Here is a 13,843-nt window from a genome sequence, read left to right on the forward strand (position 1 = left end):
GCCAGGAGTTCAAAGACCAGCTTGGGCAACACAGCAAGACCCCATGTCTCTACCAAAAAAAAGTTTTTATTATTTCTATTTATTTTTACTTTTTGGCTAACCTTCAGTATTCATTAAATTTTTTAAATTACGAACCAGAGCCACCACGTACAACTAAGAATTGGAAGCATCAAATTAAATTTTTCCTGGAACACTTGCTTCTGACAGGTATTACCAGAGAAGCAACTTAATTAGACAAGTATTTTTGAGACATCTGCCATGGACCTAGCATTATACAGACCAAATAAAGCATATGACCTTGCCCTCAAGGAATTCACAATCTAGGACAGAAAATAAAACGTCCATACATGAAACATACAGAAAACAGCACAAAACTACACAAGTGGTGAAGTGTGTAAGAAAGACTGCAGTTACCATTAGAAGTCAGGAAGATCAGTTAGAATTGGATTTGTTTGGGAAAGTTTGATGAAAAAAGCAGCAGCTTTTACTGAGCTCTGAAGGATGAGAAGATGGATGAATAAGCACAAAGATGTGGGCCAACACCTTTAGCCAGCAGGCAGTAAACAGTATGTTTGGGCATACTGTAAAGAGGTCAGATGGACCATACTGGTGGATACACATTTCTGAATAGGGAAAATAAGATTAAATGGGTAAGCCTGGGAAGTTAAAGAGGGCTTCAAATGTTAGGTAATTATTGAATATTTATATTAAATTGCATTAAACTGCACTCAGGTGAATATCAACTCTAATCCTCACAACAACCCAAAAGATAAGGGGGTTGTTGAAACCAACCAATTTACAGTTGAAAAACCTAAGGCCAAAACAGGTCTACTGACTAAAATTTTGACTTGATTTAACAGAAAATAAAGAGCCACTATAGGATTTCCAGGATATAAGACATGTTTTAGGCCTAACAATCATATAAGATGCATGAGAGGAGGAAAAGATGATAATCAGAGAAATTAGGTAAGGAACTTATAATAATTTAGAAAAAGATGACAAGGAAGAGCTGAGCCCATTGGTATGGCTGGGAATGGGTCATAAAAAAGTAAATGGAAAGGAATGAGCACACAAAGTACTGAAGAGTCAACAGGAATTCCTCATACCACTGTAACAGATGTTAAAAAAGCATCTGATAAAACGAGTATTTACAGTTCTCAGCTGGAAATGTATTACTTAAAAGTACAATTCATCCTCCTGCATCTTATTTCAACAACAATAAAATGTCATCCATACTTCATTTAGCTCCAAAGAAATGTGTTGCCTTTTAGCAAACCCTATGGGCTCCTCTAGACTGTGTGACAGCTATTTCCTTGCATCCAGCCTTGGTAAGTTGTCCCTTATTCCTTTAGACCTGCTTAAATATTTCTCTACTCTCTCATCACCCTGGCCGAAGATGTTACAACTGTGAAATTTCAGTTTTCCTTTCTTTTGCACCTCATTTATGCCACAATAAAATGGAAATGTTTTAACTACCCAAGAAAGCTTCTCTCTCTCTCCTTTGATCCTCTTGAAATCCTTTTTCCTAAGGTCCTTAGTGAAGATCTTATTATGACCACTGTTTCCTATTCATGGCTGTGTTTTCATGCTGTCAATAAGTTTTTCTTTTTCAAACATAATTTTAAAAAATCAGTCACAGTTTCTCTCATTCATATATATATATATATTTTAATGACAGAGGCTTTTTCCATCTGTTAGCATATTCTTAGTTTTTCCTAAATAATTATCTAGCTGAACCAGCCCCACCCAGCAACCCATCACCAAGGAGACAGATACTGTTTTAGAATCCAGAAAGAGAGAGATATCAAACAACATTGAATTATTAAAGCATTAATAACGTGTGATGAGGTTTCAAATGTATAAAGAATAAAAATACAAAATCAGAGCATATACTTGGAGTCACAGGGTTCCAAGGATCTTGTACTGTCCAAGAGTGTAAAAACAGCAAGCAAACTGCAATATGTTTTTTAAAAGTCTATTTATTTAAAAAATCTAAAGTGCAGAACCATGTATATATCATGCTACTACTTTTAAAGGAGTACATACTGTATATGCACAGACTATTTCATTCTGGAATGGTGGACTGGTTAACTGGTAACTAATGTTGCTCTGGAGGGAGAACAAACACACTAAATAGAAAGCAGAAATAATTAAAATACTCAAATCCAAAAAAGAAGAGAAAACAAGATTACAGAACAAATAAAACATGTAAGAAGCAAAATGTAAGATGTCAAATGTAAATTCAAATAACTCAGTAATTACATTAAATGCAACTGGACCAGAAGACAAAAATTAGTATTTTTTTAAATTAATCAAAAATTACACTTGAAATTACAGAAAATAGTTGAAAGTATGGGAAAAAGTCATACTAACAAACTGAAATGCAGCTGCTCTAGCTGTATTAATTGTATTCAAAGTAGACTAAATGCACAAAAGCATTAATACCTATAAAGGTATAATTTATCAGGAAGATACAACAATTTTAAATTTGTATGCATGTAATAAAATAGCCTCCAAATATATAAAGTAAAACTTACCAGAATTATAAAAAGAAATGGGAGAAAAAATCCATAATCATAATAAATTTTGTATTCTTCTCAGTAGGTGATAGAACAAATGACTCAAATAAAGGGAGAGGGTAGAAATACAGATTTGAATAGCATGAACAAACTGGATCTAAATAGATATTAATATGACACAGCGCTCAATAATTACAAAATAGATGTTCTTTCAAGCAGAAAGAAATCATTTACAAAAATTGACCATATGTTGAGCCCTAAGGCAAGTCTCACAAATTTAAAAAAACTTAAATGATACACAGTATATTCTCTGACCACAATGTGTATTCCTGAGGTTCAAAAAGAGCTGGGAGGAAATCACTTTTTCCTCCTTTTCTTTTTTGTTTACCGCTATCCCAGCCTCTAGGCAATACAACAGTGATGAAGCAACAGCTAAGGCTAGACAGGCACCTAAAAGCCTCGTCTCTGACCAAAGGAAACAGTCCCAAGAGCATGGAAGAATCCCAGTGCAGATAGGAAGATTAAACCAAACATTCTGACAAACTCTGAAGACTGAATGTAGGTTAGGATCAGAGTGTGAAGTCCTCAAGGGCTGCAATCATAGGATAGTTCCCATCTGCTTGTGGGCTTTTCCTCCAGGAACCTCAAAAGGCTCCCTAATGCAGGGGGAAGCAGGGAGAAAGTCGAGAAAGCTCCTCCATCTCCACCCCCGTGGAACTAAGGAGGGAAGAGCAAGCAACAATGCTAAACCAGTCTATTTCCCTTATCTCCCTGTGGAACAAAAGGCTTAATCAGTAAGGAGCAATTTCTGGTGGAATCCCACTACAGCTGGAGGAAAGAAAGGAGGCTGATACCCAATTTTCACCCCTATCCATCTTCACTGTTTCTCTAAAACAGCAATAGCCCTAATGCAGCAGGAAAGAGCTGAAAAAAACCTCAGCTTGATGATACTATTGAATACCCATAGCAGTTGAGAAAAAGAAGGGAATAGTCTTGTGAAGGCCACATCCCCTAGACCCAGGTTCTACTATCTGCATAAATCTAAGGCTTAACCAGAACATCACAGAACTCCCCTCACCCTCCACTACCTTACTAATAGGCTTTGAGTAAAAACAATGGAATACACCTGAGAGAGCTGCAAGACTCAGACTCTCACGGAGAAACAGCACAAAGGGAAAACCCAAAGCCAAGCAGGAAAACAAGAACAAGGTATTACTGGGAAAATTTGAAGCCTCTCGTTCCCATGGCAACAACAAATGTCAACTCCAGTAACCATAGCAATAATAAACATCAAACACAGACCAATGCCTGAACAGATTAACACAAATCTCCACCCTAAAGGACTTGCAGGAAACTAGCAGTCTTCTATAAGCATATCAAGTATATACCTCAGTATCTCCTGTCATATACAGCACATTCAGCTTTAAACAAAAATTATGAAGCATGGCAAAGGCAGTAATAAAAACACAGCCCAAAGGGACAAAGCAATTATCAGAGCAAGACCCATGTATGACATAAATTGTGGAACTACAAGATAGTAAATTTAAAACATGATTAATATAGTAAAAACTCTAATGGAAGAGGTAGACAACATATGAGATCAGACAGGTAATTTCACAGAGAGAAATGAAAATTATAAAAAATCGAGTGGAAACCAAATTAGAAATAAAGATATAGTAATGACAAATGGCTTTGAGAGGCTTATCAGTAGACTTGAAACAGCTGAAAAAAGAATCAGTAAACTTGAAAATAGGCTAGTAGAAACTACCCAAACTGAAATATAGAGGAAAGAGATTTTCTTTCCTGGAGAACATACAACAGCTGTGGGAGAAGTCCAGAAGAGACAATAGAGAAGAAACATTTGAATGGCCAAGAATTTACCAAAATTAGTGATAAGACACTAAACTACAGAGTAAGAATAAGAAACTCTGAAAACAGGCTGGGCATGGTGCCTCATGCCTATAATCCCAGCACTTTGGAAGGCTAAGGCGGGAGGACGGCTTGAGCCCAGGAGACCAGCCTGGGCAGCACAGGGAGACCTCGTCCCTAAAAATAAACTAAAAAATCAGCCGGGAATCATGGCACATGCCTGTGATCTCAGCTACTTGAGAAGCTGAGGTGAGAGGACTGCTTGGGCCCTGGAGGTCGCAGCTGCAGAGAGCCGTGAGAGTGCCACTGCATTGCAGTCTGGATGACAGGGCAAGACCCTGTCTCAAAAATAAAAAAAGAAAAGAAAAAGAAAAAAAAAACAAAACTGAAAATGCCAAACAATACCAAAAAAGGGGGCTGGGCATGGTGGCTCATGCCTGTAATCCAGCACTTTGGGAGGCCAAGGCAGGTGGATCACCTGATGTCAGAAGTTCGAAACCAATCTGGCCAACATGGTGAAACCCCGTTTCTACTAAAAATACAAAAATTAGCTGGGCATGGTGGCATACACCTGTAGTCCCAGCTCGGGAGGCTGAGGCAGGAGAATCACTTGAACCGGGAGGCAGAGGTCGCAGTGAGCCAAGATCGTGCCACTGCACTCCAGCCTGGGCAACAGAGTGAGACTCCATCTCAAAAAAAGAATCATAATAATGAAAGCATACTGTCATACGCGTTCACAAAGAGATAGTCTGAAATTGGAACTTACGTTGAAAAGAGAAGCAGAGCATAAAAGTTTGGAAAATTTGCAGCCTTACCACCTAGTAGAAAAGAAAAACCCATTTTCTGGGGGAGAAATTCAAGCTGCTGGCTACAGAAATTTGCATAAGTAAAGAGGAGCCCAATGTTATTCTCCAAGACAATGTGGAAAATGTCTCCAGGGCATTTCTGAGATCTTCATAGCAGACCCTCCCATCATAGGTCCAGAGGCCAGGGAGTGAAAAATGGTTTCCTGGGTAGGGCCCAGGGCCCTGCTGCTCTGTGCAGCCTCAGGACATGGCCTCCTGTCTCCCAGCTGCTCCAGCTCCAGCTGTAGATAAAAGGGGCCAACATATAGCTCAGGCCATTGCTTCAGAGGGTGCAAGCCCCAAGCCCTGGCCACTTCCATGTGGTACTGGGTCTGCAGATACACAGAAGAATTGAGGTTTGGGAACCTCCACCTAGATTGCAGAGGATATATGGAAATGTCTGGATGTCCAGGCAGAAGTCTGCTGCAGGAGCAGAGCCCTCATGGAGAACCTCTACTAGAACAGTGCAGAGAGGAAATGTGGGATTGGACCCCCTACACAGAGTCCCCACTGGGACACTGCCTAGTGGAGCTGTGAGAAGAGGACCACCATCCTCCAGACCCCAAAATGGTAGATCCACCAACAGCTTACACCGTGCATTTGGAAAAGCCATAAGAACTCAACACTAGCCAGTGAAAGCAGCTGCAGGGGATAGACCCTGCAGAGCCAGAGAGGCGGAGCTGCCTAAGGCCTTGGGAGCTCACCTCTTGCATCAGCAAGCCCTGGATGTGAGACATGGTGTCAAAGGAGATTATTTTGGAGTTTTAAGATTTAAAGGTTGCCCTGCTGGGTTTCAGACTTGCATGGGGCTTTGCAGCCCCTTCACTTTGGCCAATTTCTCCCTTTTGCAAAGGTGGCATTTACCCAATGCCTGTAACCCCACTGTATCTTATTAGTAACTAACTTTTTATTTTACAGGTTCATAAGTGAAAGGGACTTGCCTTGTTTCAGCTAGACTTTGGACTTGGACTTTGAGGTTAATGCTGGAATGCGTTAAGACTTTCGGGAACTGTTGAGAAGGCATGATTGTGTTTTGAAGTGTGAGACGGTCATGAGATTTGGAAGGGTCTACAGGTGGAATGAAATGGTTTGGCTGCCTCTGTATCCCCACCCAAACCTCATCTCGAATTACAATCCCCACATATCAAGGGAGGAACCTGGTGTGAGGTAACTGAATTATGGCGGTGGCTTCCACCATGCTGTTCTTGTGATAGTGAGTTCTCACAAGATCTGATGGTTTTACGGTGTGTGGCAGTTCTGCCCCCACTCCTGCCACCATGTAAGACATGCCTTGCTTCCCCTTCTGCCATGATTGTAAGTTTCCTGAGGCCTCCCCAGCCATGTGGCACTTTGAGTCAATTAAACCTCTTTTCTTTATAGATTACCCAGTCTCAGGTAGTTCGTTATAGCCATGTGAAAACTAACTAATAAAAGGGGCATTATGATAATAGGGTCGATTCTCTAAGAAGACATAACAATTCTAAATTTGTATGTACCTTAAAACAAAGCTTCAAAATACATGAGGCAAAACTGATAGATATGACAGAAAATAAAGACAAATCTACAATTATAGTAGTAGACTTTTAACCGTTAACCCTCAGTAACTGATAAACCAAGTAAACAGATTGGCCAGGCACAGTGGCTCACCACAGTAATCCCAGCACTTTAGGAGGTTGGGGTGGGCAGATTACCTCAGGCTAGGAGTTCAAGACCAGCCTGGCCTACATGGCAAAACCCTGTCGCTACCAAAACTACCAAAATTAGCTGGGTTTGGTGGCATGCACCTGTAGTCCCAGCTACTCAGGAGACTGAGGTGCGGGAATCACTGGAACTTGGGAGGTAGAGGTTGCAGTGAGCAGATATCGTGCTGCTGCATTCCAGCCTGGGTGATAGAGTGAGACTTTGTCTAAAAAAAAAAAACAAAACAAACACACACACACACACACACACACACACACACACACACACACAAGTAAGCAAGTAGACGTGACCTCAACAGTTCAGCACTATCACCTAATTTGACTTGGGTGACATTTGTAGTGCACTCCACTGAACAAAAGCTGAATATACATTCTTTTCAAGTACACACAGAACATTCACAAAGATATACCATATTCTGTGCCATAAAAGAAACCTTCAAAATAAATAAAAATAAAAATAATACAAAGTACATTCCCAGACCATAATAGAATAAAACTAAAATCAATAACAAAATATATTAGGAAAGTCCCTCCAAATATGTGGATATTAAACAATACATTTCTAAATAACCCATGATTAAAAGATGAGGTCAAAAGGAAATTTTAAAAATAGTTGCAAGTACAGCAGGAAGCAGAAAGGAAGTTTATCTACCTTAAAAAATACTTGCAAAGTAAACAAAAATACAACATTACCAAAATTTATGTGATGCAGCTAAAATAGCACTTAGAGGAAAATGTATAGTCTTAATTACATCTTATATTATAAAAGAAGACCTAAAACCAATAACCTAGGCTTCTACCTTGGCACAGTGAAAAAAGAACAAATTAAAACTAAAAGAGAAGGAAAAAAATTATAAAAATTAGAGCAGAAATCAACAAAACTGACAAGAGAAACACAATGTAGAAAAACCAATGAAAGCAAAAGCTGGTTCTTTGAAAAGATTGATAAAATTGATGAACTTATAGCCAGGCTATCCAAGAAATAAACAAAGACATAAATTACCAATATCAGGAATGAAGGAGAAAGGACATCAATACTGATCCAACAGATGTTAAAAGAATAATAAAAGATATTACAAACACCTCTATGACCCTAAATTTGATAGTTTAGATAAAATAAACCAATTCCTTGAAATATGACATGAACTACAAAAAATATAGAAGTAAAAACAGATATCTAAATAACTCTATTGAAGAAAGTGAATTTGTAGTTCAAAACTTCCCAAAAAGGAAAACTCCAGACCCAGATGGTTTTAATGGTTAATTCTACCAACCATTTAAATAAGAAATAATAACAATTCTACTCTCTCTTGCAAAAAAGAGAAAGGAATATTTCCCAACTCATTTTATGAGACTAACATTACTCTAATACCAAAACAAAACAGACAGCACCAAAAAAAAAAAAAAAAAAAAAACACTCTGCATGCAGACCAGTATCTCTAATGAACATATATGCAAAAACCTTTAACAGAATATTAGCAAATCAAATATAGCATTATATAAAAATATAATGCATCCAGGCTAAGTAGGGTTTATCCCAGGGATGCAGGGCTGGTTCGCATTCAAAAATCAATGCACTTCACCATATTAACAAACTAAATAAGAAAATCATGTGATCATAATAAATGCAGAAAATGCATTAGACTATTCCAATACCTATTTACGATAAATACTCCCAACAAACTAAGACAGACAGGAACTCCCTTAGCTTAATAAGGATATCTACCAATAATCCACAAAATCTAGCAATGTATAAAAAGCTAAAAAATCTAGAAAGAATAATATTATAGGTGGAAAAACACTGCCATGATTTCAGGAGTGAATGGAGATACAGAAAGAAACGTACAAAGTGTGGACTAGTCTTCCATCTGGCATCCACACAGACGGGGGTCTTTTGGGTAAAACTGGGAAAAATAATTAAATGTTTGAAACCTACAAATCCTAGGTATATGATACATATGCAGGAATAAATTCTAACAATGCCCAACATTAGGTGTTTTTTTTTTTTTCCTTACCTTTGTTTTCAGGAACATACAAATTAAATCCCGAGTTTGCAGTGGTAGTTTTTGCCTTGTCTTCCCTGCCTCTCCCATCTTCCCTCACCATTCCTGAAGGGTAACCGCAAGAAAGGTGCTAGGTCATTCTGCCTTGATTCTAACACTATTCGTGGTCTGCATCTTTTGATCTGAAATCCAAAATCTGGTCTAGGCAGGCAGCTGATGGAGAACTGAATCCTTTATTTTAGTTTTCTAACTTAACTGCTGAACTAGTAAGAATTAAAGCTCTTCATTCTCAAAATACTTCCTTCTTTGATGGTACCTGTGACCCAAAAATTAGATCCCTTTGTTATTCCAAAGAAATATCCTGTTCCTTTTCGAAAATGAAATTTAAAAGGTGAAAGAGGGAAAGGATGTCTATAAGGCTCAACATATCTAGAGGACAATCTGTCTGAAGAGCAAAGCTAGATTATGAATCCCAGCCTATTAAGAATGTTCAGGCCCCAGCACTTTGGGAGGCCGAGACGGGCGGATCACGAGGTCAGGAGATCGAGACCATCCTGGCTAACACGGTGAAACTCCGTCTCTACTAAAAATACAAAAAACTAGCCGGGCGAGGTGGCGGGCGCCTGTAGTCCCAGCTACTCCGGAGGCTGAGGCAGGAGAATGGTGTAAACCCGGGAGGCGGAGCTTGCAGTGAGCTGAGATCCGGCCACTGCACTCCAGCCTGGGCAACAGAGCAAGACTCAGTCTCCAAAAAAAAAGAATGTTCAGGCCGAGCACAGTGGCTCACGCCTGTAATCCCAGCACTTTGGGAGGCCAAGGTGGGCGGATCATGAGGTCAGGAGATTAAGACCATCTTGGCTAACACAGTGAAACCCCATCTCTACTAAAAATACAAAAAATTAGCCGGGCGTGGTGGTGGGCGCCTGTAGTCCCAGCTACTCGGGAGGCTGAGGCAGCAGAATGGCGTGAACCCGGGAGGCAAAACTTGCAGTGAGCCTTTTAAATTTCATTTTCGAAAAGGAACAGGATATTTCTTTGGAATAACAAAGGGGTCTGAGATCACGCCACTGCACTCCAGTCTGGGCGACAGAGCAAGACTCGGTCTCAGAAAAAAAAAAAAAAAAAAAAAAGAATGTTCAGCCAGGGCAACATGGTGAAACCTTGTCTCTACAAAAAAATACAAAAATTAGGTGAGTATGGTGGTGTATCCCTGTAGTCCCAGCTACTCAGGAGGCTGAGGAGGATTGCTAGAGCCCAGGTGGTGGTGGTTGCAGTGAGGTGAGATCACACCACTGCACTCCAGCCTGGGCGACAGAGCAAGACCCTGTCACACTCACACACACACACACACACACACACAGTGCTAGAACTACTTCCATATGGGCCAGGCCTGAAGTATCATAATTTATATAGATGAGGATTTTAAATATGAACCAATAGCAAGCCACTTGAGCAATCAACAGAAGAAAAAAAGGAAGAAAGGGGTTAGATATTCTGAGGGAAAAGTACAAATAATCTATAAATATCTCCATGTCTACAGACATTCCCAACTACCCTGAATATTACTTTTTTACTCCCATGAGTAATTACTTATCTCAAAATGAAGGTATCCAGCTTTCCTCAGAAGTCTATAATTTTCAAATGCTTTTTGAAATAAAGATACATAAATAAATACTATAACTGAAGTATATAAATCAGATATACACTATCAAAACAAATAGTTAATAACCAATGGAGAGAAGGAAAGAGGCAGCATGAAACTGCAACACACTGCATTAGACAATTTAGTTAACCCTAACTGATGTAGAAGTACGTCAGACAAGGGTTGTGACAACTTCAGGAGTTGATAATAGAATGTCCCCAAAGAGCCTAAGTGTCTGCGATGGCAAGAGTCATGAAGTATCAGGTAAAATACCGTGAAATTCCACCTAAACTCACCCCCAATAGAAAAATATCACGTCAAGACCAGTCTGGACAACATAGGGACACCCTGTCTTTACAAAAAACAAATTTTTAAGTGGCCAGGTGTAGTGGCACGCACCTGTGGTGCCAGCTGCTCAAGAGGCTGAGGTGCGAGGATTGTTTGAGCTGGAGAGGTACAGGCTGCAGCGAGCCGTGATCACATCACTGCACTTCAACCTGGGCAATGAAGTGAGACTCTGTCTCAAAAAAAGAAAAAGAAAAAAAAGAAAAAGAAAAACATCAAACATCATGTGAGATATGTGGGGGAAAAAAAAAAAGGTCAGAGTCTCACAAATACTTTAGTATTTGGCAGCCAAAAGGAGTTGGGGGAAAAATTCTCTTTTGGGCTGGGCATGGTGACTCACTGCTATAATCCCAGCACTTTGGGAGGCCAAGGCAGGCGGATCACTTCAGCTGGGCATAGTGGCATATGCCTGTTGTCCCAGCTTCTCAGGAGGCTGAGGTGGGAGGATCCATTGAACCCAGGAGATAGAGGCTGCAGGGAGCTATGATTACACTATTTATAGAAGTGAAGCCTTAGCCATGTTTTTCAGATTTTAAAAACATATCCAATTTATGCTTTCTCCTTCACTGTAGGTCATTTGAAATGGTTTTGAAGGTAATACATACTTTATGCTTTGCTACACTGAAAATTTATTCAACAGTTCTATTCTTAGTTATTTCTTTCTTGTGCTTCTATTTTATAAGGAGCAACATTTTTCCAACCACCTACTAAGGGAATTTGTGATTTAGCAACATCTTTTACCAACCAGTCATTCACACTCAAAACAAATCTTTCTCTTGACCTCTTTGTTTTATAAGACATTACTAACCCAGTAGACGGAAACCCAAGAGTTAAAACAAAAATAAGAAAGATAAAATCAAGTTTGGTAGACATTTACTACTTTGAAGAATGCTGGCCAGGCATAATGGCTCATGCCTATAATCCCAGCACTTTGGGACGCTGAGGCAGGAGGATCACTTGAGCCCAGGAGTTCAAGACCATCCTGTGCAACACAGCAAGACCTCAATCTCTACTAAAAAAAAAGAAAAAGAAAAAAAAAAAAAAAAGGCAGGAGGATCGCTTGAGCCCAGGAGTTCTGGCCTGCAATGAACTATGATCACACAACTGTACCTCGTCCTGGGTAACACAGCAAGATCCTGTCGTTCATTCATTCACACATACATAATTTTGAAAACAGAATGCTCTCTCCTCAGTCATGAAAATTGTTTTATTAAACTTCCTATGTTTACTGTAATGAGAAGCAGCCAAAGAAAAAGGACCTTACAAAAGTATGGTAAATTAAAAAAAAAAAAAAAACAGGTAGTTACAGTGCCTTGGCTCAAACAGATGCTGAATAAATGTTACGTGAACCAATGAGCAAGCAAATATGTGACTAAAGAATAAGAGAGAGTTACATTAAAGTCAGAAATATGGTCAAGTTAGTGTCCAGTGAAGTGATAATAATTCAGAAATTTGTTTCACAGGTTGTATTTTATTTAAGCATACTTACTCCCTGACTTTTAAAAATTGTTTAAGTCATATGCTCCTAATAGTGCTTAGAAATCTATTGCAAGAAATTAGTTCTCCAAGTACATACAATGTACTCTTCTTAAGTTTGGCTTCATTCATTAAACCAAATTATTTTGAGATCCATCTAGGTTGTTGACAGTATCAACTGTTCTTTTTATTGCCGAGTAGTATTCCATTGTATAAATACACCAAATTTGTTTATCCATACACTTGACGGATATGTGAGCTGTTTACAGTTCGTAGCTATTACCAATAAAGCGGCTGTGAATGTTTGTGTACAAGTCTTTTTTGTGGATATACAATTTCATTTTTCTTAAATAATTAGAAATGGAATGGATGAATCGTATGGCATCTTCACATTTACTCTGAAAGAAACTGCCCAATTGTCTTCCAAAGTAGTTGATCCATTTCACATTCCTATCCTCAGTGTATGAGAGTTCCAGATGCTCCTCCATTCTTGTCACCATGTGACTAATCCTATTCATTACAGCCATTCTAGGGAGCATGCAGTGGTATCTCATTATGGTTTAAATTTGTATTTCCCTAATGACTTATAACTTTGAGCATCTTTTCATGAGCTTATTTGCCATTTATATTCTTTGATGAACTTTATTCAAATTGTTTTCCCCTTTTCTTATGGGGTTGTCTTTCTATTCTTGAGTTACAATTCTTTATATCTTCTAGATACACATCCTCTGTCAGATATATGTTCTGCAAATATTTTCTCCCAGTCCAAGGCCTACTTTTTCATTTTCTTAAAGGTATCTTTCAAAGATTAAAAGTTTTTAATTTTGATGAAATCCAATTTAGTGATTTTTTTTTCCTTCATACTTCATGCTTTTTGTGTCTTAAGAAATCTTTGCCTACCCCAAGGTCACTAAGATTTTCTCCTCTATTTTCTTTCTGACAAAAACTTTCTGGTGTTGTATGGTTTTAGCTCTTCAAGTTAGGACTATGATTTATTTGAAGTTAATTTTTGTGTCTGGTGTGAGGTAAGGGTTGAGGTTCTTTGTGTGCTTATGAATCTCCAATTGTTCTAGGACCATCTGTTGAAAACAGTGAATATATACAGGATAAAAGTAACTCCACTTCCATTCTATTTAACCCCTTCTCCTAAAATAAGTCCCCTAGCTTAGATTATATGAACCATCATTATAAACATTCCCTTGCACACCCTTAGCTTCCTTGGCCTTCTCCTTTCCTCAAACAATTGGCAAAACCCAATCCTGCCAATCTAACTCTGATCCCATACCTGAACCCTTACAGTTGAAAGTACACTGTACAGTTGAAAGTACAAGAAAATACACAAATCTGTACCAACCAATGAAACTTTAAATTCATGTCCACTAACCTCAAATGAGCACTTGATTCTATTCTGTAATCTATGTTTCTCTAGTCTATTCACTCCCAC

At 38.8% G+C, this 13,843-nt stretch overlaps 1 protein-coding gene across 5 annotated transcripts in view; it reads right to left on the reverse strand.

Moving 5' to 3' along the window:
• Positions 1–13,843, reverse strand: part of TMCC1 (transmembrane and coiled-coil domain family 1) — a 240,682-nt gene that overhangs the window by 176,023 nt on the left and 50,816 nt on the right. The gene's annotated exons all lie outside the window — the stretch shown is intronic.

The sequence above is a fragment of the Piliocolobus tephrosceles genome, chromosome 2, assembly GCF_002776525.5.
Source record: "Piliocolobus tephrosceles isolate RC106 chromosome 2, ASM277652v3, whole genome shotgun sequence".
Classification (NCBI taxonomy): domain Eukaryota; kingdom Metazoa; phylum Chordata; class Mammalia; order Primates; family Cercopithecidae; genus Piliocolobus; species Piliocolobus tephrosceles.